The sequence below is a fragment of the Artemia franciscana genome, chromosome 5 (assembly GCF_032884065.1).
Source record: "Artemia franciscana chromosome 5, ASM3288406v1, whole genome shotgun sequence".
Classification (NCBI taxonomy): domain Eukaryota; kingdom Metazoa; phylum Arthropoda; class Branchiopoda; order Anostraca; family Artemiidae; genus Artemia; species Artemia franciscana.
The window spans coordinates 9,661,938-9,662,319 of record NC_088867.1 but is presented as its reverse complement, the minus strand read 5'-3'; positions in this window follow the sequence as shown (position 1 = coordinate 9,662,319).

Here is a 382-nt window from a genome sequence, read left to right as displayed (position 1 = left end):
TAAAACGATTTCATAAAAAACATATATTCAATTATTGCTTTTATAGGTTGGCCTAGCTGAATTATCACCACAAACTCGTATAACTTATCTAAGTGTGTGGAAATACCTGTATTGTCACCACTAGTACAATTTCAGGGTAATCACCTCATTGACCTGTCCTCAGTTAAGAACAAGCTAAAATGGTACGTCAAACTAGCTTGTTATAATTTCGTTTTGAAACGTGCTCATGAAAATAATGGTGAAATGGGAAGCCAAGTTCCCCCACCACACTTTCTAAAGCCACAGGACTTCAAAAGGCATTAGCGAGACAGTATCTACAAAATGAGCCATATTATACTCATCATCGAAATCATACGGCTTACCGTAATCATTACCAAAAAAT